Here is a 27401-nt window from a genome sequence, read left to right as displayed (position 1 = left end):
GGCTGCACGAAATTAAAAGTGAAGCAGGGGGTCGGGGTGGTTATGGTTGGGGTGGGGGGAAAGAGTAAGATTAGATTATGGTTAAGGTTAGGGTCGGGGGTAGGAGTAGGGTTAGGAATAGGAATAGTGAGTTTAAAAAAAAACCTGTCACGAAAATTGGACTCATTCATCACGGGAGCACAACCCCCCCCCCCCAAAAAAACACAAAAAAACATGAGAGTGGGCTGAATATACCGTGTCAAACAAATAAAAGAAACTTTGTCCTACAGTGCAGACATAGGTGACGTCTGGGCACATTTATGTCAGCACGAATAAGGCTAAATTCACTGGATCAATGAGGAAATTTGCTTTACTCTTATATGGCAAAAAAGAAAGAGACGTGGAGTCATTGGATGAACTTTGTTTGATCTTGGCCAGCATCACAGACAAGCCTGCATCACTATTACCACCTGTGTGAAGAAAAGATTATGTTGTTTTGCCCCTGTCTTAAAGTAACCCTAATGATGTACTTGTTATTATTACACTGATTGCACAACTTTGTTTTTGTAGCCACTAACGACTGGGAGTGAAGCATGCTGGGGTCATTCTGAACTGGGAGTGAAGAGCTGGGGTTATTATGTTTTTGCAAGAGGAAATACATTTTTGATGCCTGTTGATTAAAGGAATTATGTGCGCCAGGGAGTTTGAGATGGCCACTCACCCTCCCTTCGCGCACACACTAGAAAAGAGGGGGCAGAGCCATGCTCCGATAGAGTCTGCTGCGGGTCACGTACGAACGCCCAGCCGGTTGACAAGCGCACTCTGCCGAAGGTGTTGGCTCTCCACCTTAAAGGCATCACGGTAAGAGAGAAAGAGATGTTTCATGCGCTGCAACCACTTGTGTTTGATGTAACTGCTTTTGTGGGGAATAAATATGCGCCTGTTTGTTCTAGCAAAATGCAGTCTGTGTGATCATTTCTGTGTGCCGATCTGACCGAACCTTGTTTCAAAACATTTTTGGCGTTGTCGGCAGGATCCGGTTGCGCTCAGACTACACACAGAAATGTCTTGTTTTAGGAAAGGAAAAGGAGATGCGGAGGTGGCATCTCAACAGGAAGAAGTGGTCCCGGGGTGGGATGGGATTACTTTTAAAGAAATAGGCCAGCTTCTACGGCGACGCGGGGGACGCCCTGGGCCGTGGACTGGAGCGATTCCCACCGCAACGCCACCGGTTTTATGTGAGATGTTAAAACGGGTGGAGGTTAAAGAGAAAGCTCCGTTGGGAGGTATTCATGAAATGATGTGGATTTGTGCGGAAGCTTGGAAAGAGCGAGTTTTAATGTTAGATACGGTTCGCTCATCAGAATGCGCTAAGTCACAAAAAGTGACAAAATTAGAACAACAGGTAAAACAGTTGGAGGGACAGAAAAAGGAGTTAAGCCGAGTGCCCCTCCCGTTGAGGAGGAAGAGGAGGAGGATTCCGATGACGACATGGTGCACATAGCTGCTACGCGTAAGGTCAAGAAAGATAGAAAGAAAGGAAAGAATAAGGGAAGGCGTTCCCGGAGTCTTGATTGTTATGATGAGGATTAGGAAAATGGTCAAGCTCTTGTGGCCCGCCGAGATTTAACACAATGGTCCACAAGTGATATTAGGCCCTATGTTCGATTGGAAATTTATTGGATTAAATCAGTTCAAGTTACTTCGGCTTTAGTGGACACAGGAGCGGAGGCCTCATTAATTCATGGCAATCCAGAAAAAATTCAGGGACCAGCTCAGACCAGTACAGGTTCAAACTGATAATGGTACTCATTTTACGGGGAATAAAGTAAAAGAGTGGGCCAAAGAACATCATGTTGAATGGATTTATCATATTTCTAGCAGGAGAGAGCATATCTCACCCGTGTTGGCCTCTCTTCATTGGCTTCCTGTTAATTCTAGAATAGAATTTAAAATTCTTCTTCTTACTTATAAGGTTTTGAATAATCAGGTCCCATCTTATCTTAGGGACCTCGTAGTACCATATTACCCCATTAGAGCGCTTCGCTCTCAGACTGCGGGCTTACTTGTAGTTCCTAGGGTTTGTAAGAGTAGAATGGGAGGCAGAGCCTTCAGCTTTCAGGCTCCTCTCCTGTGGAACCAGCTCCCAATTCAGATCACGGAGACAGATACCCTCTCTACTTTTAAGATTAGGCTTAAAACTTTCCTTTTCGCTAAGGCTTATAGTTAGGGCTGGATCGGGTGACCCTGGACCATCCCTTGGTTATGTTGCTTTAGACGTAGACTGTGGGGGGGTTCCCATGATGCACTGTTTCTTTCTCTTTTTGCTCCGTATGCATCACTCTGCATTTAATCATTAGTGATCGATCTCTGCCCCCTTCTCGGCATGTCTTTTTCCTGGTTCTTTCCCTCAGCCCCAACCAGTCTCAGCAGAAGACTGCCCCTCCCTGAGCCTGGTTCTGCTGGAGGTTTCTTCCTGTTAAAAAGGAGTTTTTCCTTCCCACTGTGGCCAAGTGCTTGCTCATAGGGGGTCGTTTTGACCGTTGGGGTTTTTCATAATTATTGTATGGCCTTGCCTTACAATATGGAGCGCCTTGGGGCAACTGTTTGTTGTGATTTGGCGCTATATAAGAAAAAAGTTGATTGATTGATTGATATTCCCTATTACCCGCAAGCGGCGGGACTAGTAGAACGAATGAATGGGCTCCTTAAAGAGACCCTATTGAAGCTGTCAAAAGATCGCACAATGCGACAATGGAAACAGGACTTGACTACTGCAGTGGATCAGTTAAACAATCGACCTATAGGGTCCGGATCCACACCATTGATAAGGATGATTTCAGGAGAAATGATAGAGCATACTACTGACAGCATCAAAATGTGGAAAATTGATCCACAAGCGGAATTACCTGTCAGAGCAACTCCAGGCTCAGCAGGACTGGATTTGAGAACATTGGCAACTGTTACATTGGTACCTGACCAAATTCAAGTGGTAAAAACAGGACTAGGTTTACAGTGTCCAAAAGGGACATATGGGCATGTCCTGCCACGTAGTGGTCTATCACTCAAAGGGCTAACTATTCAAGCCGGAGTGATAGATGCAGATTATCAAGGTGAAATTGGAGTGGTTTGTAGATTGTTTGGAGAACAACCCCTGATATTGAACAAAGGGGACAAAATTGCTCAATTAATAATTAAACCCTGTGAAATGGGGTTGGTACAGGAGATACCAAAACCCGTAGTAATAACTACACGAGGAACGCAAGGCTTTGGTTCCTCAGATAAAGCAGGTGCCAAAGTTTGGGTTAAACAACCTAACGGACCGCCTAAAGCGGCAGAAATTATAGCTCAAGGGAATGATGCAACTGTTAGTATACTCTATCAGGGTGAAGAAAAATGGGTAAATGTGCCTGTATCAAAGTGCTATGTAAGGGAAGACTAATCGTTGTCATTCTACCCGTAGTTACACTTGTGTTGTCTAGGCTTGATGCCCTGGTGGGAGTTGCTGATCGGGAGATCAAAAACCACAGGAGGTGGGTGTCGTCATGGCAACCAGTGGAAGCCCCGGGATTGGAGGTGTCGGCTGCTGGGTCATACTCCTCCTTGTAGGTGGTGCCATGGTCCCCTGTTGCTGGGGAATGACAGAAGGACATCAACTGGTGGTTGCTGATCAAGTGGTGACTCTTTCATGGAAAAACAGCACCCAAAGCAGGACCCAAGACAATTTTACTTGTGCAGCTAATGAACAATGTTCATTTGGAAATTTGACTAGTGATTGTACTATCTACAAATGTAGACAATGTTATAAGAATTACAATATACCAGTGATAGGTAAAGGGTGTCAACTGATTATATCATCTTTAGTACATGTATGCATACTGAATGAAACGACTGTCACTTGTGGAAATTCACCAAACAGTACACAATGGAATATAACAGCAGAGTCAGTACTATGGATAGCTAATGGCACGGCCATAGCAAATAGAACACTTTGGGGATACCCAATTTGGGTACTACCAAAAGAGGCTAAGGCAACACAAACCCAGGTTGCACCTTTAATTGATACCTGCACCTATTTGGCACAAGCAACTGTGAAGACAAAAGTATATTGGCAAATTACCTTTCCAAATATTCCAATTTGCAGAAGACGTCGATGAGTATCAAACACAGTTGATAATGAAGTGACCAGAACAATGTTATCAAACACAGGGAAATATTCGTCTCAAGTAATCCATCAGGTAGGAGAATGGATGCCTAAAGCCTTAGTAGGGCAAGTACAAAATACTAATTTGTGGCAAAAGAATTTCAAATGGCAATTGGCATTATGGAATGAAACATTTAATGTCTTCCAAAATTTATCTCATATGGGAAATTGGACAGCATGTGCTATACAAACTCTTCATGCTGAAGCTCAAAGAGAAAGATTTCAGCTAATAGTTACTACAGGGAACTATCATGATTGGAGAAGGATTTGGAACATTAGCAACACCTTATGGTTAAAGCTACATCCAGAATATACACAATGTAATGAAACAGTATGTACTGGGTATTGGACCCAGTACAATGTGACACAACCAAAGGTTGTTTGTAAATATCAAGTGTTACCTGTGATAACGGCTAATGGTTATTGGTTCTTGCATATGGATGGAGAGTGGTTAGAACCAAAAACTAATACGACTTTTGATACCAAAATGTGTGATACCACAGATAAAGGTATGGCCTGTGTGCTGCAAATGGGATATGCCAATCCATGTCTAACCGACTCAGAGGTTGTACTTTGTGATTGGACCAGGGAAACACCAAGAGAAATGTTGTGGCAAATTGGCCCACATGCTCTGTGTGTTGCAACAATGAGAAACAATTCACAAGTACCTTCGGTTCCGTTTACTGGCTGCCTGAACAATGTGCACTTATGGCATTGGGGAAACCGGACGTATCGTTTGACTAATTATTCTGTATCGAGTCGGCTGACTTCGGTACAATGGGATGTATTGCATTCCCCATGGAGTCTTTCCCTGGAGCGTTTCAAATGCGCATTGGAACAATCTACGGAAATTCAGCAATTAATAGAGTCACATACGTCCAACATCTCCAGTCTCATGGTGTCTACATTGATAGCTAGTGACCGGGTAAAACATGTGGCAAAATTAGTACAGCAAGCATCAGCACATCATTGGTGGGATATCTTTTCAGGGATGTCTGTCACTGCCAGGAGTACCTTAGTGCCACCTTTGACAATATTAATTATAGCAATATGTGTGATGACTTTTTGTAACATTTTTACATGTATCTATGTTATACGTTTAAGGCGAGAGGTGGAATGGGTAATATTTCAACGAATGAGATGAAATTAACTTTGTTAATTCATGATCCTTTTGGAGTGAACGAATACAATGTCACATTAGACCCCACAACATCGGGTTTTGTATATGAGTATATTGTTTGGAACAGGTATAATCAAGACTATATTACTCAAAATTTTGTTTGTGAATCACTAGAAGAAATGTGGGAAATGCTATGGCAGGCCCAGCATTACCTGAATCTGCTAGTGGTTACATAAATTGACTGGTGCAAAACACCAAGAGTGGAATGTGTGGAGAAAAGATTATGTTGTTTTGCCCCTGTCTTAAAGTAACCCTAATGATGTACTTGTTATTATTACACTGATTGCACAACTTTGTTTTTGTAGCCACTAACGACTGGGAGTGAAACATGTTGGGGTCATTCTGAACTGGGAGTGAAGAGCTGGGGTTATTATGTTTTTGCAAGAGGAAATACCTTTTTGATGCCTGTTGATTAAAGGAATTATGTGCGCCAGGGAGTTTGAGATGGCCACTCACCCTCCCTTCGCGCACACACTAGAAAAGAGGGGGCAGAGCCATGCTCCGATAGAGTCTGCTGCGGGTCACGTACGAACGCCCAGCCGGTTGACAAGCGCACTCTGCCGAAGGTGTTGGCTCTCCACCTTAAAGGCATCACGGTAAGAGAGAAAGAGATGTTTCATGCGCTGCAACCACTTGTGTTTGATGTAACTGCTTTTGTGGGGAATAAATATGCGCCTGTTTGTTCTAGCAAAATGCAGTCTGTGTGATCATTTCTGTGTGCCGATCTGACCGAACCTTGTTTCAAAACACCACCCAAAGAAGATGCTTATGCAGACGTCCCAGGTCATCTGAAAGTGATTTAGCACCAGGTTCTCCACAAACATGAGGTGCGAGGAAGGAGAGGGGTGACCACATAATCCTCGCCCCAGTCCAGTCACAAACGGCTCTGTTCACTGGGCAGTGGGGCCAGTGTAAGGTGGCCCAACTATCAGGGGCCAACTGACAATCCACGGCGCTTCGGTATCGCTTTGTCGAGGCAGGATTCTGACTTAGAGGCATTCAGTCATAATTCCACAGATGGTAGCCTCACACCATTGGCTTCTCAGTCAAGCACATACACCAAATGTCTGAACCTGCAGCTCCTCTCGTACTGAGCAGGATTACTACTGAAACAACACATCATCAGTAGTGTAAAACTAACCTGTCTCACAATGGTCTAATACCAGCTCACGTTCCCTATTAGTGGGCGAACAATCCAACGCTTGGTGAATTCTGCTTCACAATGATAGGAAGAGTCGACATCGAAGGATCAAAAAAACGTAGTCACTATGAATGCTTGGCTGCCACAAACCAGTTGTCCCTGTGGTAACTTTTCTGACACCTCCTGCTTAAAAGCCGAAAAGTCAGAAGGATCAAGCGGCCCCGCTTTCAAGATCAAGTGAGGTTTTGCCCTTCTTTTGCATGCGAGGTTTCTGTCCTCCCCGAGCTCACCTTAAGACCCCTGCATTACTGTTTTACAGGTGTACCGCCCCAGTCAAACTCCCCATCTACCACTGTCCCCAGACATGCCATGCGAGCTAGGTACTAAATCCTAGGTACCAAGACTGTGGGCCCACAGTCACATTCCCAAACCAAATATTACTGATCCAGTTGGACAAGGATGGTATAGATCTACATCTGAATCAAAATTGATGCTACCAGTACATGAAAGAATCTGCCCCAGACGAAGTGCATGACATCACGCATTTGTATTGTTCAGATAGTAACTGCAATGGACAGAAATGATCATGTAAAAAGTGTTTTTCACTGCATAAACCACAACACGGCAGGCTTATCAGCCTGAAGGACATACTGCCCTGCTGTTTTCCTCCAGAGGAATGTCTTCGGCCTTGGTGAACATTTGGCTGTTTCTTATCTCAACTCACAAAGACAAACTGTTTCACAGGACTGAAGCAGCTCCACTCCTTTTGCGGGTGGCGGCGCGGTTTTAGCTGCAGCAGGTCCCCCCCCCAAGCTGACGGTGGCGTGACTCAGGGTTGCTGCGAGACCTTCACCCACTTGCCTCAATTCGGATAACGGACTTCTTCAAACTTAGTGCACATAAACAATGTCAAATGTGTATGTGCTGTCTTTAATTCTGATGTGTGCCATTATTATGGTAAACAAGTATCAAATGTCGACTAATTGCTGTCTGAGGTAACTGGAGTGTAAACAGAATTTCTCCACTGTGAGATCAATAAAGTACGAGGGCTGTCAATAAAGTAACGGTCCTTTTTATTTTTTTCAAGAACTATATGGATTTCATTCATATGTTTTTACGTCAGACATGCTTGAACCCTCGTGCGCATGCGTGAGTTTTTCCACGCCTGTCGGTGACGTCATTCGCCTGTGAGCACTCCTTGTGGGAGGAGTCGTCCAGCCCCTCGTCGGAATTCCTTTGTCTGAGAAGTTGCTGAGAGACTGGCGCTTTGTTTGATCAAAATTTTTTCTAAACCTGTGAGACACTGTTGGGTATTTTCTCCTCCAAACATTTTTAAACCTTTAACAAGACAAACAGAGTCAAGAAACACCAGTGAGACAGAAAGTCAAATTTTACGCGCGGAGTGCGGCCAGGCTGTACACCAAGGCTACACTAAAGTCTGGCCTGCTTTTCCGCTCTTTTTATTAAGAGACGCCCTCATCACATAAACAAAAAACTTGTCCTAAGGGTGGGGGTGATGACGCAAGACAAGTTTCTTCCCGTAACATAAACGCATACGTCAATAAGTGCAGCTGTAAGGAAGGACACTTTCTTTTACACAGGTCAGCACATCTCGTTCGTCTGTTGCAGTTATCAGCTGTTCTGCATCTGCCTGAAGTGTCCTGTCCTTCACACTCCTTCACACTAAGCACCACATCACAACAGTCAAAACGTTCTCTTAGTCCCAGTCATTAGAGGCTGCGAAAACAAAGTTATATTATAATAATAAGTACATCCAGCCCTTCATTCCCAGCTCAGATTGACCCCAGAGTGCTAAAACAAAATTGAATTCTCAGGCTTGGTTAAGACAGGTGCAAAACAGCACAACACCGTTCTCATGAGAAAGAAGACGAAGGTACAAATGTTTAACAGTGATAACATATATATATATATATAAAATCCTTAACATTTCCCACCTGTTTATCACCTGTTAAACATACAGTAGGCATCACCCAGCTTAGTTAGTTAGTTTATTAACTTAATCTATTCTGTCCACATTTTTATTAATTAAACACCACCAACAGATGGAAGATTCGAATCCAGCTGCTATTTGATCAACCAGTTTATACTCGTCAGGCACTCCTCTGGGGACTCCTATTGCGTCAATATATGTTGGATTTCCTACTCCTTTCCAATCTCTTTTTACTCTATGTCTGGCTATGCCTTTCTGCCAATCCTCAGGAATAAGAGAGGCTGCATATGTCGTAACGTCTTCAGGGGTCATGGGTAACAATAATGATATTAATGCACAATAACCTGACACATTTCGTGGCAGTCTGTCAAAGATTCTGTTATCACCACACCACCACCATACATCACTCCTACCGACTGGTATTATTCGACTACACCACTTGTCTTATTACTTTTTCAGCTAAAGCTTCATAGGCTAAGAGTGTGTTAACTCATCACGTCAACAGTTCAAGCTTGAACTGGAGTTGTGAGCTTTTCAATATCATCATAATTCTCAGTACAGTCATTACAGTTTTCTCCACTAAGGTCTGACTGTTTCAATGCTTGATAGTTTGTTGGAAGGCCAGATTACACTGTACAAATGTATTTGACACCATTTTGCCAACCATTGTTTTGATATAAGGGATCACACAACACATGCAAAGTCCAATCAGAATTAGGACTATAATAACTGGTGTCACCATTTTCAATAGTAACTGCCAACATGGTCCTGAAGTCAACCAGGACCAGGGATTCCACCGGTTCACGGCTAGGGTGTCTTTATGCATTGCATCACGAAGTTTATTCAGCTCTTCCAATGCGTCCTGCATATCCACTGAATGAATGGAGTCTGGGATGAAAGTACAGCATGTTGTGTTCAGCAGAACACAAACTCCTCCCTGTGAACCAGTAAGCAAGTCTAAAACCATGCGATTTTGCATCACCATGGTACGTAAAGCATCTATTTCAGTGTTTTGAGCTGCTACTATTTTTTTTAGTTACATTCATGAACAGACCCAATCGATAATTCAGAGTTTCAATCATTAATGAATTTTTCCCACTCCTATCCAGGGGAACAATGAATGTGCTATTTTATCTCCTACAGACCACAATTTTTTGGTCCTTTAGTACATCCGAGCCCCACATGTGATCATGTGGTAACACATCTGGGTATATCAATCTCCTCCGTCTGGTGCTGCCATTCTTCTCTGTGGAGGTCCTACCACATATGTATGGTCAGTCACCTGGGTAGGTGCACACACACCACCCCAATTTGGTGGGAGACTCATGTACAGTCTGGAACCATAAAGCCAATAGATGTCATCATACACCGGAGTACCATTTATAGGTGGTAGCAAAAACTTACTAACATAAGCACATGATTCATCCGTTCCCCATGGACAGGAGCCTGTATAATTACATCCCCGTCCAATGTGATGAAGATAAGTACCATCCACATATTATGTTTTGGTTAGGCTTAAATTATTTGATAAAACATACGTTTGGGTACACAGACGTTTCTTAATTTTACCTACATTTTTATTCCCTGTCCCGTAAAAGCAAATTGGGAATGGCCGTTGTGATGACAATTTAACGTGATGATATTTTTGCATTTCCCTTCAGTCTAGTCAATGGAGCAGCACTTGGGCACGCTTGTACGTCCTCTGTTGAAATCCCTATCATATAAGTGGTTGCACTGAGGCAAGTGGTGTTACATCTTATCAGATTTGCTGAGAACTGCTGCCCCCGAAATACAGTTTGATTATGCATCCGTATGATAAGACATTCTGTCACCCTAGCAGGGTACGGTTTAGCCGTCAGAGCTGGGTGTGTTGAGGATATAGGTATCTGTGAACAAACATAACAATTAGTAACGTAATTCCATTCCACCAGGCCAGGAATCCGAGGAGCACGAAACACACTAAGATCACAACGCAACCGGCTGCCCTACCAACAGTCCGGCAGCGGCGGCGCTGAGCACGCCGCTCCGGGGTCTGCTGTAGTTCAGTCATGATTGCTAGGATACAGTGTTGTTAACCACCTCACCTAATAGTGCAAGGATCTCCCTGCTTCACTGGCATTGAGACAATCTATTGCTAATTAAATAGACTTCCTTTGTAGCCAGACTTCCCCTTCCACTGTGGAGGCCGCCAACACACGCTGTATCTTACAGTGATGTATCCACGTTGATCTCTCCGCTATCTTTACTGCAGTTGGTGTTGTTAACAGCACTTGGTATAGACCTTCCCAACGAGGACTGGACTCTGATGAACACCCAGTCTCCTGGCTAGACTACCGGAAGGCCGTCCTGTGGAAGATCAAAATTATTCGGCAGTAAATGTGTTTAAGTTATCTCTTTCTGTGTTAATGTCTTTTTCATAAAATTTGCTAATGTTTGTTCCTCATCTGCTGTTTTAGTATCCATGTCAAAATTGGTAGACGATATGGTCGTCCATAAAGTATCTCAAATGGTGTTAACCCTGATGGTGTTGGTGTTATTCTCATATACAATTTTACTAGGTCCAACATTCAATCCAGGTTTGTTTTGTCTCTTCTATACATTTCCTTAATCTTATTTTTATTGCGCCCTTTTATGTGCCCTTTGTCCTTTCCACTAATCCGGCACTGTGTGGATGATAAGCACAATGATTTTTGAGATTGACCTGTAGCGCTTCTCCTACGTATTGCACCATTGTATTAACAAAATGCGCTCCATTATCTGAATAGACTGTTTCTGGTATTCCAAATCATGGAATGATGTCTTTGCACAATGCCTTAGCCACTGTAAGTGCATCTGCATGTTTTGTAGGGAACAATTCTACCCATTTTGAGAAGGCATCAATTATGACTAAACAAAATTCCTTCCCTTCATGTTTACTCAGCTGTATATAATCCATATGAATCACTTGAAAGGGATATTGTGGTGTTGGAAATTTGCCTCTTTGGGGTCTCAAATTGCCTTGTGAGTTGTGTTTTGCACATGTCATGCATGCTCTACAATGCTGTTTTGCATATGCATCGAACCCATAAAGACAAAAAATAGATTGCAATTGCGATATCATACCCCCTGATGAGACATGCATCACGCCATGGCTCATAATAGCTGCCCATTTAAACATATTTTTTGGCAATATGGGTTTCTTTTGTGGTCATATCCGGAGGGGTGTCATATAGGAGAAAAATAGAAAGAGCTGTTGCCGCCTTTGCGGTTTTGTCGGCAACGTCATTTCCTTTTGAAACACTGTCAGAGCCTTTGGTGTGAGCCCCACATTTGCATATAGCAATTTGTTGAGGCAACTTCACAGCTTGCAGTAGGGCAGTTAGGAGAGTGGCATGAGTCACTGGCTTTCCAGATGATGTCACCATTCCACGCTCCTCCCACAGTTTTGCAAACACATGCACTGTGTTGAAAGCGTACTGGCTGTCTGTATAAATTGATACAGCCGTACCTTTAAACAGATAGCAAGCTGCAGTTAAAGCAACTAATTCAGCTGCTTGTGCTGAAAATGACGATGGCAATGAAGCAGAATCCAATACTTCTGAATTTGTGACAACAGCATATCCAGATTGTGTTTGTCCATAAGCTTTGTCAGTGGAAGAACCATCCACATACACAATTGTACTGTTTGGGATGGGTGTGTCCTGGAGGTCTGGGCGTGCTTTCGTACAGACCGTAGCTACATCAAGACAATTGTGCGGCTCACCATCCTCAGGTAAAGGTATCAATGTGGATGGATTCAATGTCGTACAGCGCTCTACCGTGAGGTGTGGTTGTGATAATAGCAAGGACATGCACGAAAGATGTCTTGCTGGGGACAAAAGGCTCATTTTTGTCTGCAACAGAAGTGCAGAAACTGCATGTGGAACTTCCAGTGTCAACTGATGGAATAGAACAACATTACTGCTACTTTGAACAGCCATAAAGGCTGCAACAACAGCCTGTACACATGGTGGTAGAGCACTTGCCACTGCATCCAATTTAGATGAGTAGTAGGCAACTGGCCTTAATTTTGAGCCATACACTTGAACCAAAACACTAGTCATGGACTCATTCTTACAATCAGCTGTTTGAATGAATGGTTTACTATAATCTGGTAGTGCCAAAACTGTGGATGACACTAATGTTTGTTTTACTTTTACAAAAGCTTCCTCAGCTTCTTTGTTCCATTCCAACACGGTTGACATTGAAATATCATCCTTGTACATCAAATCAGAAAGTGGACTAGTCAACTCTGCATAGCAAGGAATCCATGCCCTGCAGTAATTAGTCAGTCCAAGAAATGACATCATCTGCTTTTTGGTTTGTGGTTTTGGAGCGTGTAAAATTGCTTCCTTCCTGTCAGACAGGATAGTACGCCCTGTGGCTGATAATTCATGTCCTAAATATTTTACTTTATCCCTACACAACTGAACTTTGTTTTTACTCACTTTGTGGCCATTATCAAATAAGAAACATAATAATGCTACTGTGTCAGTTATGCAGTTTTCTCGTGTGTCAGAGGCAATCAGAATGTCATCAACATACACTAATAGTTGGCTATCTGCCGGTGGAACGAAATTGGCTAAACATGCTGACATGACTTGAGAATAAATAGTTGGACTCTCTGCGTAACCCTGCGGTAATCTGGTAAATGTATATCGTTGTCCTTTAAAGGTAAAAGCAAACCAGAATTGACTATCTGGGTGTACTGGTACAGAAAAAAAAAAAATGCATTACTGATATCTATTACAGAAAAACAACTAGAATTTAATCTCAATGAGCTTAACAGTGTGTGCGGATCTGGTACACATGGTGCTCTTTTAATCACAGCATTTACTGCCTGCAGATCTTGAATCATTCTCCACCCCACTGAGGGCGGAGCCTTTTTTTACAGGAAATATGGGTGTGTTACATGGTGAATCTGGACATGGCACTATTACTCCTGCTGTTAATAAATTCTCTATTACCGGCCTGATTCCTTCAATTGCATCAGGTTTCAATGGATACTGTCTTACACATGGTCTGTATTCTGTTTTTGGTCTTATAACTACAGGTTGTGCATTTTTATCAGTCCTACGTCTGAAGGACCTGTTGTCCACAATCCTGATGGTACAGAAGAGAGAAGATCATCCTCTTCAGGACTCAACTGAAACACTCAGGATTGTGAAGTGGACACATTAATGTGTGTTCCAGCTGTCAGCACCAATGAGACATTAACTGGCACTTTATACAATTTAGTTGATGGACTGAACTCCGTTCGTGGTCCAACTCTGCTCCAATCAGTGGCTGACAAAGCTGTTATGACTGTCAGTCCCAATTCTTGCCATTCTGTCAAATATGGCTTACAAAGTGACACATGCAAAGGCATACCTGTGAATCTCAATTTTAAAACATCTTCAGTGGCACCTGTTACTGTTAAGACAGCTGTTGAGTTGCCATCATGAATCAAATCGGTCATTGTCAGCTTCACAGGTGAAACATTTTTCAATTTGTTTTCATACACTGGTGTTCCTGGCAATATGCCACTATGGACTCTAAATACACTCTCAAATCTGCATCTAAACTCTATCCATGGCTCTCCTTCTTTCTGAGTTGTCCTGGTAATTTCAGTATAATTTATCTTTGGTCCTAACACACCTTTTGCACGTGTAATCATAGCTTCCACTCTTGTTTTCAAGACTGGATCATCATGTGGCAATGGTACGCCATCCTGGTCTGCAGGATTCCAGTCTCCGCGTATCTGACTCCATTTTAGGGCCACATGCTTTCATCCACACCTGTTGGACTTCAGGTCCACTAAGGTGGTAAGAACTTCTAATGTTTTCTATATCCTGCATAAATCCCTCGATATCGACACGTGGCGATGGTATCATGTCGACTGCTGCTTTGATATTATCAGCATTCCATGTTCGATATACGAGCATGGTTGATCGCTGTCCTGCTGTTCCTGCACGAGGATTTGGTACTTCTATCATAGGATAGGCACCTCCCTGGTCACTGTGTTCCACCATGGGAGGGGCTGTGGGCACTTTCGCTTGACTGCGTGTTTGTGGTTTTTCTGGTTTTTCTGGTTTTTCACTTTTTACCTTAGGTTTTACTGCCAAATCATACTGTGGTGGCGGTACATCGTCATCCTCTGGTAGAGGAGATAAAGGTGTTGTTGTCACCGACGATCCAGCCAGCGGTGATTGTTGAGGCTGTTCTGGTTCTCTGTGCTGAATTATCACATCTTCTTCTGCCTTACCTACAGCTTTCTTTTTCCTTGCTTTCTCTAATCGTCGCTTCTCTGCTCCCTTCTGTCTGTTCTCTGCTTCTTCCTTAGCTTCTGTATACTGATCAGGTTCAGTCGTCCGTCAAAGTCATGTTTATTAATCCAGGTCTCCAATTTTTTGTTGTTTTTGGATTTTTTTTTGCTTCCATAAATTTCCAGTCGTCAGTTGATAAATTTTCCTTATTTATAGACGTCTTACCCCCCATTTTTATTATCCCTTGTTATAATTTGGACTTCAGACGGGGGCACACCTAGGGTGTTCTAAATCTGAAGTTTTCACACTTTCTTTGGACGTGACAATTAATTTGCCGTCGTGTGGTTGATTCCTTTCACCTCCCCGTAGGAAGCGGAATCACTTGCCTCTGCTTCCACACACACGGTTGTCACTAACGTTGTCCAAAGTATTGCACTTTCACACAGTTATTTACACTTACACAAAACACTATTTACACATAGAAACACTTTTAATAATCGTACGCGTATTCTTATGCCAGGGGAGCTCGCCCTCCCGTGAAATTTAACTAATGTCCTGCATTAGGGGACTCCGCCGTCCCTGCCAGATTTAACTGCTTTTTTACAGTGCACATATTTCTACCCGGGATTTCCTTTACGTATTAAAACAGAGGAGTCCGTATCCTCCTTCCGGAATTTAACTACTTGCGTCCCTCGCAACCGTAGAGGAGTCCGCCCTCCTTACAGAGTTTAACTGTGTTTCATTAACAGACGATTCTGTATCATCGCTTACGGAGTTTAACTGTTTTATGTGATCACTTTTATCCCCTACCGGTACGCGTATATAAACAGAGGAGTCCGCACCCTCCTTACAGAGTTTAACTGCTTTGCATTAACAGACGATTCTGTATCATCGCTTGCGGAATTTAACTGTTTATGTGATCTGATCACCACTCACTCGGTACTGTTTACAAAGAAATTCTACTCACTGACTCGACTTCCTGTCTGTCTTCTTCGGGAAAATCTCGTCAACCAGACGATGCCAACGGTGGTCGACAATTGCAGACACGATCAATCGATCGGACCTTGGCCAAGGATTTACGTCTGGACTTGACGACCTCCGCTGGACACCTCCGGTATTGTTGAGATCCCGGACGAGCCCCCAGTCAATGTTGGGTATTTTCTCCTCCAAACATTTTTAAACCTTTAACAAGACAAACAGAGTCAAGAAACACCAGTGAGACAGAAAGTCAAATTTTACGCGCGGAGTGCGGCCAGGCTGTACACCAAGGCTACACTAAAGTCTGGCCTGCTTTTCCGCTCTTTTTATTAAGAGACGCCCTCATCACATAAACAAAAAACTTGTCCTAAGGGTGGGGGTGATGACGCAAGACAAGTTTCTTCCCGTAACATAAACGCATACGTCAATAAGTGCAGCTGTAAGGAAGGACACTTTCTTTTACACAGGTCAGCACATCTCGTTCGTCTGTTGCAGTTATCAGCTGTTCTGCATCTGCCTGAAGTGTCCTGTCCTTCACACTCCTTCACACTAAGCACCACATCACAACAGTCAAAACGTTCTCTTACTCCCAGTCATTAGAGGCTGCGAAAACAAAGTTATATTATAATAATAAGTACATCCAGCCCTTCATTCCCAGCTCAGATTGACCCCAGAGTGCTAAAACAAAATTGAATTCTCAGGCTTGGTTAAGACAGGTGCAAAACAGCACAACACTGTTCTCATGAGAAAGAAGACGAAGGTACAAATGTTTAACAGTGATAACATATATATATATATATAAAATCCTTAACAGACACATCGAAGTGGACACGGTTCGAAAAATTAAGCTGGTTTTCAGTGAAAATTTTAACGGCTGATGAGAGATTTTGAGGTGATTCTGTCGCTTTAAGGACTTCCCACGGTGCGAGACGTCGCTCGGCGCTCTCAGGCAGCGTCGTCAGCCTGTTCAAGCTGAAAACCTCCACATTTCAGGTTCTATTGATCCAGGACGTCGTGAGAGAACAGAGAAGTTTCAGAAGAAGTCGGTTTCAGCATTTTATCCGGATATTCCACTGTTAAAGGAGATTTTTTTAATGAAAGACGTGCGGACGGGTCCACGCGTCGGGACGCAGCCGCCGCGACGCTCCGCCACAGGAAAAACACCTCTGTTGAAAGCCTTAAGGACAAGTTGGAACATGTCCTGCCTGTTAAACAATTTCTCATATACTCACTCCACTGAAAGCCATCAAAAGCCGCCTGGATTTTACAAATGGTTATCAACACGGAGGTGTTTTTCCTGTGCCGCCGCACCGCGTCGGCTGCGTCCCGACGCGCGGATCCGTCCGCACGTCTTTCATTAAAAAAATCTCCTTTAACAGTGGAATATCTGGAAGAAATGCTGAAACCGACTTCTTCTGAAACTTCTCTGTTCTCTCACGACGTCCTGGATCAATAGACCCTGAAATGTGGAGGTTTTCAGCTTGAAACAGGCTGACGACGGCAGCTGAGAGCGCTGAGCGACGTCTCGCACCGTGGGAAGTCCTTAAAGCGACAGAATCACCTCAAAATCTCTCATCAGCCGTTAAAATTTTCACTGAAAACCAGCTTAATTTTTTGAACCGTGTCCACTTCGATGTGTCTCACAGGTTTAGAAAAAATTTTGATCAAACAGTGCACCAGTCTCTCAGCAACTTCTCAGACAAAGGAATTCCGACGAGGGGCTGGACGACTCCTCCCACAAGGAGTGCTCACAGGTGAATGACGTCACCGACAGGCGTGGAAAAACTCACGCATGCGCACGAGGGTTCAAGCATGTCTGACGTAAAAACATATGAATGAAATCCATATAGTTTTTGAAAAAAATAAAAAGGACCGTTACTTTATTGACAGCCCTCGTATATCTCATCTCATCTCATCTCATCTCATGGCGACTGAAGAAACAGCCTCAGTGGTTTCTTTGGCTGAGGAGAGTTTAGGCAGAAAAATAAAATGGAGAAATTTTGGAAACATTATTGACAAATGTTAAAATCACTGATTGACCATGAGACACATGCAAGTTGGTGACAAAATCTAGGGATGGTGATGAACCATGATTGGCTGAAGAAACCAACTGTCTGTTGTCTGGAAGGTTTGCACTGGGAACAAATGGAACATATCGTGATGAATTTTCGGGCATCCTTGGCTAGAATGGGTCACCAAAATCTTTGTTGGACCACATTAATGATGCAGCCAATTTTGAAGAGTGCCCCCAGTAAAGGACCTATGGCCGTATTATGTCGAGTATACACAGCCTGCGACACAGACGGTCCTTGGATATTTTCTAAGGACTTCCTCTCAAGATGCTTGACTTCTCAGGAACCGTGAAAGTGGGAGGCAAATTAGATGAGTCATCTTTCACTGAACTGGTAGATGAAAATTGACAGACAAGGCATCTGATTTATCATTAGGAGATCCAGGCCAATACAACAATGTGAAGTTGCAGCAAGTGAATAAAATATATTGTAGTGGCATCCTGTAATAGTTCAAGTGCAGAGGACAAGAGAGGCAGAGGGTACCAATTAGTACTCAGCCAAGCTGTCGTATAAACAGTACTGAGCATCTGAAAATTTTATTACAGGAAGAGCCAGTTTACATGGAACAGATAGACCTGGTAAAGTTAGTAATGGTATAGCTATAATTTACAGGTGCTATGCTTAAATTTGTTCATTATTAGTATCAGTGTAAAGCAGGTGAGTGGATAAGGAGCTGGCCTCCCAATATGTACAGTGGGGCCAAAAAGTATTTAGTCAGTCCCTGATTGTTCAAGTTCTCCTACTTAGAAAGATGAGAGAGGTCTGTAATTTTCATCATAGGTACACTTCAACTATGAGAGACAAAATGAGAAAAAAAGAATCCAGAAAATCACATTGTAGGATTTTTAAAGAATTTATTTGTAAATTATGGTGGAAAATAAATATTTGGTCACCCACAAACAAGCAAGATTTATGGCTCTCACAGACCTGTAACATCTTCTTTAAGAAGCTATTCTGTCCTCCACCTGTTACTTGAATTCATGGCACCTGTTGGAACTCGTTATCTGTATAAAAGACACCTGTCCACAGCCTCAAACAGTCAGACTCCAAAGTCAACCATGGCCAAGACCAAAGAGCTGTTGAAGGACACCAGGAAGAAAATTGTAGATGTCCACCAGGCTGGGAAGAGTGAATCTACAATAGTCAAGCAGGTTGGTGTGAATAAATCAACTGTGGGAGCAACTGTAAGAAAATGGAACACATACAAGACCATTGATAATCTCCCTCGATCTGGGGCTCCATGCAAGATGTCATCCCGTGGAGTCAAAATGATCATGAGAACAGTGAACAAAAATCACAGAACTACACGGAGGGACCTGATGAATGACCTGCAGAGAGCTGGAACCAAAGTATCAAAGGCTACACACTACGCAGAGAGGAACTCAAATCCAGCAGTGCCAGGCATGGCCCCCCAACTTAAGCCAGTACGTGTCCAGGCCCATCTGAAGTTTGCCAGAGAGCATATGGATGATCCAGAAGAGGACTGGGAGAATATCATGTGGTCAGATGAAACCAAAATAGAACATTTTAGTAAAAACTCAACTCATCGTGTTTGGAGGAAGAAGAAAGCTGAGTTGCATCCCAAGAACACCATATCTACTGTGAAGCATGGGGGTGGTAACATCATGCTTTGGAGCTGTTTTTCTGCAAAGGGGACAGGATGACTGATCTGTGTTAAGGGAAGAATTAACAGGGCCATGTATCGTTACATTTTAAGCCAAAACCTCCTTCCATCAGTGAGAGCATTGAAGATGCAATGTGGCTGGGTCTTCCAGCATGACAATGATCCCAAACACACCGCTCGGGCAACAAAGGAGTGGCTCCGTAAAAATAATTTCAAGGTCCTGGAGTGGCCGAGCCAGTCTCCAGACCTCAACCCCATAGAGAATTTGGTGAGGGAGTTGAAAATCCATGTTGCCCAGCGACAGCCCCAAAACATCACTGCTCTAGAGGAGATCTGCATGGAGGAATGGGCCAAAATACCAGCTACAGTGTGTGCAAACCTGGTGAAGACTTACAGGGTGTTGTGTGGGCCGCTGAAGAGGAGGTACTGCTGGCCCACCACCACCAGAGGGCGCCCTGCCTGGAGTGCGGGCTCCAGGCACCAGAGGGTGCTGCCGCCTCACAGGAGCAGCCAAGGTGACAGCCGTCACCTATCAACTGAGACAGCTGACATCCATCAGCGGAGGGGTATATCAGCTGGATGGCATCTCCACCTCATTGCCGAGATATCGCTCTACCAAGGAGGTAACGAACTCAGCCAGCCATACGGATTAATACCTTGTTGCTTGTGTGTAAAACAACTGAAGACTGAGAAGGACGTATTTGGATAAGTACTCTTATTCCTACATTACAGTGTTGTGTCTGATTAGAGGTGGAGGTGGTGTTTTCCACCCCACGTGTTGTTGGGTGCAGCCGCACCCACATCTGACTGTTTCTGTTCCTCGCCAGCAGCGGAGGCAGTGACCACCTGGGAGTTCGGGACTTGGCGGCTCCAGTATTCCCGGGGTTCGGTGACGGAGGAAATCGGGTGGTTCCGATTCGACTTGGACGGACATCTCCTATCGTCGAGCCTGCCCACACGACACCGTTGGAATTCGACTTGTGACCGAAATTGTAATTTGTTGTGTTTGTTGTGCGTGTTCACAACAGTAAAGCTTTGTTATTTGACTTTCTTCATTGTCCGTTCATTTGCGCCCCCTGTTGTGGGTCCGTGTACTTACACTTTCCCAACAGGATATCTCGGCCCACGTCATGGATCCCGAGGGGCGTCAACCGGCTGTTGAACAGCCAATGGAAGAACAGGGCGCACAGGCGCCCGCAGGAGGAGTGATCGGGGAGTTGCAGCGGATCCTCACTACTTTCACAGCTCGGTTGGATCTTATGACTGAGCAGAACGTCCTCCTTAACCGCAGGGTGGAGGCTCTCGCCGCGCAGGTGGAGGCGTTTTTTGTAACTCCTGCTACCTCCCGAGTGATTTTAGGGTTTCCCTGGATGTTGAAACACAATCCCCGGATCGATTGGCCGTCCGGGGTAGTGGTTCAGTGGAGCGAGACCTGCCATCGGGTGTGTTAAGTTCCTCGGTTCCTCCCGGCTCCCAGGCTAAGGAGGAGGTCAGAGTCCCGCCCAATCTGGGGACGGTGCCGGTGGAGTACCATGACCTTGTCGACGTGTTCAGCAAGGATCTGGCGCTCACCCTACCCCCCCACCGTCCTTATGATTGTGCCATTGATTTGGTTCCGGGCAGTGAGTTCCCGTCCAGCAGGCTGTACAACCTCTCACGGCCTGAGCGCGAATCAATGGAGACCTACATCCGGGACTTGTTAGCCGCCGGGTTGATCCGGAATTCCACCTCCCCGATGGGTGCAGGTTTCTTTTTTGTGGGTAAAAAAGACGGCGGACTTCGTCCATGCATTGATTACAGGGGACTGAACGAAATCACGGTTCGCAATCGATACCCGTTGCCCCTGTTGGATTCTGTGTTCACACCCCTGCATGGAGCCCGAATTTTCACCAAGCTCGATCTTAGAAATGCGTATCACCTGGTTCGGATCCAGAAGGGAGACGAGTGGAAGACGGCATTTAACACCCCCTTAGGTCACTTTGAGTACCTGGTCATGCTGTTCGGTCTCACAAACGCTCCTGCGACTTTCCAAGCGTTGGTTAACGATGTCTTGCGGGATTTCCTGCACCGGTTCGTCTTCGTATACCTAGACGATATACTCATCTTTTCTCCGGACCCTGAGACCCATGTTAAGCATGTATGTCAGGTCCTACAGCGGTTGTTGGAGAACCGGCTGTTTGTGAAGGGTGAGAAGTGTGAGTTCCACCGCACGTCTTTGTCCTTCCTGGGGTTCATCATCTCCTCCAACTCCGTCGCTCCTGATCCGGCCAAGGTTGCGGCGGTGAGAGACTGGCCCCAACCCACAAGCCGCAGGAAGCTGCAACAGTTCCTCGGCTTCGCTAATTTCTATAGGAGGTTCATTAAGGGCTACAGTCAGGTAGTTAGCCCCCTGACAGCCCTGACCTCGCCAAAAGTTCCCTTCACCTGGTCGGATCGTTGCGATGCCGCGTTCAAGGAGTTGAAACGGCGCTTCTCGTCTGCACCCGTTCTGGTGCAGCCCGATCCTAGTCGCCAGTTAGTGGTTGAAGTGGACGCCTCGGACTCAGGGATAGGAGCCGTGCTGTCCCAGAGCGGGAAGACCGATAAGGTCCTTCACCCGTGTGCCTATTTTTCCCGCAGGTTGACCCCGGCCGAACGGAACTATGACGTCGGCAATCGAGAACTCCTTGCGGTGAAAGAGGCTCTTGAGGAGTGGAGACATCTGTTGGAGGGAACGTCCGTGCCATTCACGGTTTTCACTGACCACCGGAACCTGGAGTATATCAGGACCGCCAAGCGGCTGAATCCCAGGCAAGCCCGCTGGTCACTGTTCTTCGGCCGTTTTGACTTCCGGATCACCTACCGTCCCGGGACCAAAAATCAAACATCGGATGCTTTGTCCCGGGTACATGAAGATGAAGTCAGAACGGAGTCGTCGGATCCCCCGGATCCCATCATCCCGGAGTCCACTATCGTGGCCACCCTCACCTGGGACGTGGAGAAGACCATCCGGGAGGCCCTGGCACGAAACCCGGACCCCGGAACCGGGCCGAAGAATAGGCTCTACGTCCCACCAGAGGCAAGGGCTGTGGTCCTGGACTTCTGTCACGGTTCTAAGCTCTCCTGTCATCCTGGGGTGCAAAGAACCGTGGCAGTCGTCCGGCAGCGCTTCTGGTGGGCATCCCTGGAGACCGACATCCGGGATTATATCCAGGCCTGTACCACCTGCGCCAGGGGCAAAGCCGACCACCGCAAGTCCTCGGGATTGCTACAGCCACTGCCCGTACCTCATCGCCCCTGGTCCCACATCGGCCTGGATTTTGTCACGGGCCTCCCGCCGTCCCAGGGAAACACCGTCATCCTCACGATAGTGGACCGATTCTCCAAGGCGGCCCACTTCGTGGCCCTCCCGAAGCTCCCAACGGCCCAGGAGACAGCGGACCTCCTGGTCCACCACGTCGTCCGGCTGCATGGGATACCATCAGACATCGTCTCCGATCGCGGTCCCCAGTTCTCCTCGCAGGTCTGGAGGAGCTTTTGCCGGGAACTGGGGGCCATGGTCAGTCTCTCGTCCGGGTATCACCCCCAAACCAACGGGCAAGCAGAACGGGCCAATCAAGAGATGGAGCAGACACTACGTTGTGTGACAGCCGCGCACCCGGCGGCCTGGAGTACTCATCTGGCCTGGATCGAGTACGCCCACAACAGTCAAGTGTCGTCAGCCACCGGCCTCTCCCCTTTTGAGTTGTGTTTGGGGTATCAGCCCCCATTGTTTCCGGTGGTTGAGGGAGAGGTCGGTGTGCCCTCGGTCCAGGCCCACCTGCGGAAATGCCGTCGGGTGTGGCGTGCCGCCCGTTCTGCTTTGTTGAGGGCCCGGACGAGGGCAAAGACCCATGCAGACCGGCGGCGGACCCCGGCCCCTACGTATCGCCCCGGGCAGGAAGTGTGGTTGTCCACCAAGGACATTCCACTGCAAGTGGCCTCCCCGAAATTGAATTGTTGCTTGTGTGTAAAACAACTGAAGACTGAGAAGGACGTATTTGGATAAGTACTCTTATTCCTACATTACAGTGTTGTGTCTGATTAGAGGTGGAGGTGGTGTTTTCCACCCCACGTGTTGTTGGGTGCAGCCGCACCCACATCTGACTGTTTCTGTTCCTCGCCAGCAGTACCGGATCCGACGAGCGGAGGCAGTGACCACCTGGGAGTTCGGGACTTGGCGGCTCCAGTATTCCCGGGGTTCGGTGGCGGAGGAAATCGGGTGGTTCCGGTTCGACTTGGACGGACGTCTCCTATCGTCGAGCCTGCCCACACGACACCGTTGGAATTCGACTTGTGACCGAAATTGTAATTTGTTGTGTTTGTTGTGCGTGTTCACAACAGTAAAGCTTTGTTATTTGACTTTCTTCATTGTCCGTTCATTTGCGCCCCCTGTTGTGGGTCCGTGTACTTACACTTTCCCAACACAGGGAAGGTTTGACCTCTGTCATTCCCAACAAAGGTTATGTTAAAAAGTATTGAGTTGAATTTTTGTTACTGACCAAATACTTATTTTCCACCATAATTTACAAATAAATTATTTAAAAATCCTACAATGTGATTTCCTGGATTTTTTTTCTCATTTTGTCTCTCACAATTGAAGTGTACCTATGATGAAAATTACAGACCTCTCTCATCTTTCTAAGTAGAAGAACTTGCACAGTCACGGACTGACTAAATACTTTTTGGCCCCACATAGCTCTGGGTTTGAATTCTGTTTGTGCTACTGTCATGGAGAATTTAGGACAAAAAGCCTTTACTCACCAGTCTAAGTATTTTAGCTGCTCAGTCTGCCACAAACAGGTACTTTTATTTTTACACCCAAAAACAGGGACTGTGGAGACATCAAAGACATCAAACACACAACACTATTCACTCATGGTAACACCAATATGACAATTATCTAAACTGACTAAACCAATTGAACTACAAAAACATAATGAATCAATGACACTAACAACACTGTTAAACTATCATGAACCACAATAACAGCATTTAAAATCTGACCTCCCATGGTGTTTTGCAGCACAACTTCCATTGTTCACTGTTGTTAGCTCACACACACACACACACACACGCATGCACACACACACACACACACACACCTTCAACCACTTAGTCCAATTAAGGGTCGTGGGAGGCTGGAGCCTATCCTAGCAGTCATAGAGCGTGAGGCAGGGTACACCCTAGACAGGATGCCAGTCTGTCGCAGGGCCACATATAGACAAAGAAACACATTCACACTCCCACGCACACCTACGGACAATTTAAAATGTCCAATTCACCTAATCTGCATGTCTTTGGATGTGGGAGGAAGCCGGAGCACCCGGAGACAACCCACACTAACACGGGGAGAACACGCAAACTCCACACAGAAAGGCCACAGGTGGGAATCGAATCCATGACCTTCTCACTGTGAGGCAACAGTGCTAACTACTAAACCACTGTGCTGCCCTGTTGTTACCTAATACTGCTAATTTCTCCAAACAGTCATCCTGTGAACGTTCCATTTTCGCAGCGTTCATCCTTGACCCAAAATACATAAACATACCAAATGGCAAATGTCAGTTCTCCCGCGTTTTTCCGTGATCACAGCCAAACACATGTGGACAGAGGCCACTTGGCTATTATAATATAGATGATAATGATAGCATCCTTAGTTTTGAAAAGCATTTCTGCAACAGTGCTGTCTCAGGGGCCACTTCAGCATAACTAGTGCCTGGCAATGTTGTCGTCTCTCCTCGTCTGGTCGTGTCCAGCTCCTCCCAGATGACAACAAAGCTTTCCATGTCTCCAAGTTACACCTTGTCCTGCCGAGTATTAAGCCATCCTCTGAGGTCTGTGTCTCCACTCCTGGTGATAATGATGGAGTCAGCACTGTTCTATGGAGACGCTCCAGTCACAAACAACACAGGAGCAAAATCTCTGCTGAATTCTTTGCTTGAAGTGGGTCCAGCCTTCCTTCAGCAGCTTATATTAACTACACTAACTGATCACAACATTGGCACAGATTGTGTCAAATCATCAGCATAGAAAAACTAATAGTGAAAACTAATAATAATAATAGTAATAGTAAACTAATAGTGAAAACTAATAATAATAATAGTAAACTAATAGTGAAAATTGTCCCAGTTTCTCAGAGGGCAACATGATGTCCTGTAGTCACATTTTTGTGTGAGCAGCAGAGCAAAAACCAAAATATTTTCTATTTTGCTGTCATATTTACAAATCGCAGTTTGACATTTTTCCTTGATAGATGATTCATTATCAACACAGCTGACTTTAATTTAGATTAACTGAATGATGAATCAGCAAAAGCAACATAAAGACATAAATTCGAGGAGGTTATTCTGCCCAGATGGTTGTGGTTTCATTAGCAACTGATGGCTTTTCCAAAAAACATTTTCAGCAGCTTCCTTGAAACTTGTGACAAAGGTGTTGACAACGAGGTGCTCATTAATTTTTGGTGATGACTGGATGAATCTGCTCTCATTACTCGCTGTCTCTGCTCATAGCGCCGTGCAGCAGCGGCTTCACAAACACACTGCACAGCAACAACTACAGCACTAGCAATTTATTTCTGCATCACAGAGCTACTGCTGTACTTTATGAATGAATTTAGACTTCAGTGTTTCTTTCTCTCTGAAACTCAAGACGACACTGACCTGACTTTGAAAGCCCATGTCTTTGCCGTGCCGTTTCAACGTATATCAGCTATTCTACCACAATGAAATTGCCACTTGTCAAAATGACATTGTTGATTTCTGTAATAGTAATTCCAGATAGGCCGACATAGATAATAAATGTTAAACTGGATCACCATGCAGGAGTGAGCAGCTTGTTATTCAAACCATACCACCATGTCAAGGCAGCCAGAGGAGAGAGACTTTGGGGCTGTTGAACAGGTCTTTAGCACGGCGGACCGTGCACGACACGAGTGATCGTTGAGAGATGGTTCATTTTCTGCCAAAGACGACTATTTCACCATCAAGTATAACAATGTGTGTGGAGATTAAACATTGCGAATTTGCTTTAAACTTCTACCTGTCTGGCTGTCTTGGTGGTGTTGTGAAAGTGTCGTGACACGGACCCACAACAGGGGGCGTAAATGAACGAACAATGGATAAGCCAAAAGTAACAATTTAATGTTGTGAATCACACAACGACATACAGACAATAACAATATAGTGACTGTCAATCATACACCAGGTGACGTGTGGGCAGGCTCGATGATAGAAGATGCCTGGCGAGAGAAGAGCCGGATCCACACAGCTTCCACTGCCAACGGAGCTGAAGAACACCGGAGCCGCCAAGCCCTGCGCCCCAGGTGGCCGCTGTCTTCAGCAGTCAGACCCGGTACTGCTGGCAGAGAACAGAGACAGTCCTGATGAGTGTGAGGTCGCACACTCAGTAATCCCACAGTCTGTATTCAGTAAGGAGGGAGCACCTCCACCTCCAATCACACACTCGTGCAGCTCCTGTCTAACCACTTATCTGGTTGGAGTGTGAAGCGACGCCATCGCTGATCACACTTTACGCCAATCCCACAGATAAGGAAACGCCACAGGAAAACGGCTGCAAAGAAGTTCAGATTATTACTCAATGTTTTAAGTCAGCAGAGAAAATTACCTGAATGGTAGCTGATTTCTCGGCGGGGAGGTGGAGTTGCAGTCCGGCCTTTAAGGTGGTGGTGATGATGTGGATGAGTGACAGCTGATGCTGATGACGAGTAACAGCTGTCACTCCCGGTTGCTATGACACCCTCTCGTGCTTGAAGCACGCACTTCAAGCAGGGCGCCATCTGGTGGTGGTGGGCCAGCAGTACCTCCTCTTCAGCGGCCCACACAACAGGACCCCCCCCCTCAACGGGCGCCTCCTGGCGCCCGACCAGGCTTGTCCGGGCGCCGCCGGTAGAAGTCGGCCAGGAGGGCCGGGTCCAGGATGAAGTTCCTCTTCACCCAGGAGCGTTCTTCGGGTCCATACCCCTCCCA

The 27401-nt window shown here is 45.5% G+C and overlaps 1 long non-coding RNA gene across 1 annotated transcript; it reads left to right on the top strand.

Annotated features, from left to right (window-relative positions):
* The first annotated feature begins 3541 nt into the window (after positions 1–3541).
* On the top strand, positions 3542–24911 carry LOC117511587. The gene is made up of 4 exons (XR_004560977.1): positions 3542–3641; positions 6881–6884; positions 17215–17218; positions 24901–24911. It is a non-coding gene; the product is annotated as an uncharacterized LOC117511587 (long non-coding RNA).
* The last annotated feature ends 2490 nt before the right edge of the window (positions 24912–27401 follow it).

Source organism: Thalassophryne amazonica, chromosome 6, assembly GCF_902500255.1.
Source record: "Thalassophryne amazonica chromosome 6, fThaAma1.1, whole genome shotgun sequence".
NCBI classification, from domain to species: domain Eukaryota; kingdom Metazoa; phylum Chordata; class Actinopteri; order Batrachoidiformes; family Batrachoididae; genus Thalassophryne; species Thalassophryne amazonica.
This window is presented reverse-complemented; position numbering and strand designations above follow the sequence as displayed.